Genomic DNA, 2500 nt, shown 5'->3' on the forward strand with positions numbered 1-2500 from the left:
CGAGCACACCGTGATCGGACGAAAGTCGGCAGGGGATGCTGCGGCGGTCTTCTTGGGCAGCAGGGTTGTCCTAGCCTGAAGGAGACGGGATGGAAGGGAACGGGAAAGGAGGAGGAAGTTTAGGATCTTAAGGAGAACCTCCCGGGGAAGGCGGCGCAGTTGGGTCGGCGTGAGGCCGTCGGGACCTGCAGCAGAATTGCGAGGTGGGAGAGCAGCACTGGCTTCGTCCGCAGAAATGGGAGCCCAAAGGTCACGGAAGGGCACCTTCTTCGAGAATGGCAACAGCTCTTCAGACAGACCTTCACCACGTGGAGGTCGAGACCTGATACGAGGTGGAGAGAAAAGGTCTGCCCAAAATTCGATCAGCCCCGGGATGGAAGGTGGCTGATGCAACAGTGTGCCATCCAGAAGTCCATTGATACAGCGTGCTCTGTTCTTCCTAAAAGCACGCTGAACCACTGCATATTCCCATCTCCTACGTGCACGTTTCCGCTCTGGGGGCTGTTGGGTCTGCACACTCACAGCTTGGTGAACAACTGGCTGCTTGCTGCCTACTTCATCGAGAGCAGACAGCAACATTGCCTGGATAGTATCACGGCTGGTGGTGGGACCCAGAGCCACAAGATCATCAAGTGAGCGGAATCGGCAGTCTGATGAGGGGAGATCCGCTACAAATGACCAGATGGCTAGGTCTACATCTTCCCCCCCAGGTGGAGACTGTGACAAAGCTTGACGGTCCGCAGTCTCACCGGCGGGACCACGAGGGCCGCGATCCATGCCGGAGAGTTCAGTGGCAAACCTTGCCACCATGTCTTTATAACACTGCGTTCTACGCTGACATTTAACTGATTCCAGTGTACGATCAGGGAAGGCCTTGGCGAGTTCCTGGTTGAAGAACCTACAACCCTGGATGGCGAGGGTCGCTTCTGCGTGGGCCAAACGCAGCAGCTCTTCCTGCGACCACCTGGCCTTCTTCCTCTCGGTCTTGATCTCGGCATTAGCAGCAGTCGGATGGGCGCGACGACGATGGACGCCGAGCCCGGTCTTGGTTGAAAATGACCGCAGGCAATCAGGGCAGATAGCGGGGAGCGGCGCTCGACCCGCACCGGTTGGCTGGATGGGTGGCTCATCAGCTGGCACAGGCGCTCCAGTGGGAGGCCTGGTACCACGTTTGCTTCTATTACTTGCACCAGCTGGAACAAAGGCAGGGGGGGAGGTAACCCCCAAGCCCTAAAAAGCGCTTGCTTGAATTTCTTCACGTTGACATTCAGAGCACTGGGCAGAAATCACATTGCGTCAACACCCGCTAGGGCCATCGCAATGCTTTGTTTTAATTAGACAGTCGGATTCCCCCAGTCCGTGCCAGTTCTGAGTTGATCGTTGAATGGCGGCCGAAGAGAATCCGCGCACCCGCGCGCCCCCGGAGGAGCACGCTAAGGCGGACGCGGCCTCGCAGCAAGGAAGATCCGTGGGAGGCCAAGGCACGGGACCGAGCTCGGATCCTGCACGCAGGTTGAAGCACCGGGGCGCGAACGCCGCACAGGCGCGCGCATCCTGCACCGCCGGCCAGCACGAGGCCGACCAACGGCGAGAGCAGACCACACCCACGCTAAACGCCCGCACTTACCGGCACCCCTACGGCACTCACCTCGCCCAGGCCCGGCACGTTAGCGCTGACCCACTTCCCGACCAAGCCCGACACGCCCCGATCCTCAGAGCCAATCCTTATCCCGAAGTTACGGATCCAATTTGCCGACTTCCCTTACCTACATTATTCTATCGACTAGAGGCTCTTCACCTTGGAGACCTGCTGCGGATATGGGTACGAACCGGCGCGACACCTCCACGTGGCCCTCTCCCGGATTTTCAAGGTCCGAGGGGAAGATCGGGACACCGCCGCAACTGCGGTGCTCTTCGCGTTCCAAACCCTATCTCCCTGCTAGAGGATTCCAGGGAACTCGAACGCTCATGCAGAAAAGAAAACTCTTCCCCGATCTCCCGACGGCGTCTCCGGGTCCTTTTGGGTTACCCCGACGAGCATCTCTAAAAGAGGGGCCCGACTTGTATCGGTTCCGCTGCCGGGTTCCGGAATAGGAACCGGATTCCCTTTCGCCCAACGGGGGCCAGCACAAAGTGCATCATGCTATGACGGCCCCCATCAACATCGGATTTCTCCTAGGGCTTAGGATCGACTGACTCGTGTGCAACGGCTGTTCACACGAAACCCTTCTCCGCGTCAGCCCTCCAGGGCCTCGCTGGAGTATTTGCTACTACCACCAAGATCTGCACCGACGGCGGCTCCAGGCAGGCTCACGCCCAGACCCTTCTGCGCCCACCGCCGCGACCCTCCTACTCGTCAGGGCTTCGCGGCCGGCCGCAAGGACCGGCCGTGACTGCCGGACTGACGGCCGAGTATAGGCACGACGCTTCAGCGCCATCCATTTTCAGGGCTAGTTGCTTCGGCAGGTGAGTTGTTACACACTCCTTAGCGGATTCCGAC

General features: G+C 59.4%; 1 pseudogene; it reads right to left on the reverse strand.

The window, feature by feature from the left end:
* The window catches only part of LOC126197813 (large subunit ribosomal RNA), a 7525-nt pseudogene that overhangs the window by 3439 nt on the left and 1586 nt on the right, over positions 1-2500 (reverse strand).

The sequence above is a fragment of the Schistocerca nitens genome, chromosome 7, assembly GCF_023898315.1.
Source record: "Schistocerca nitens isolate TAMUIC-IGC-003100 chromosome 7, iqSchNite1.1, whole genome shotgun sequence".
Taxonomy (NCBI): domain Eukaryota; kingdom Metazoa; phylum Arthropoda; class Insecta; order Orthoptera; family Acrididae; genus Schistocerca; species Schistocerca nitens.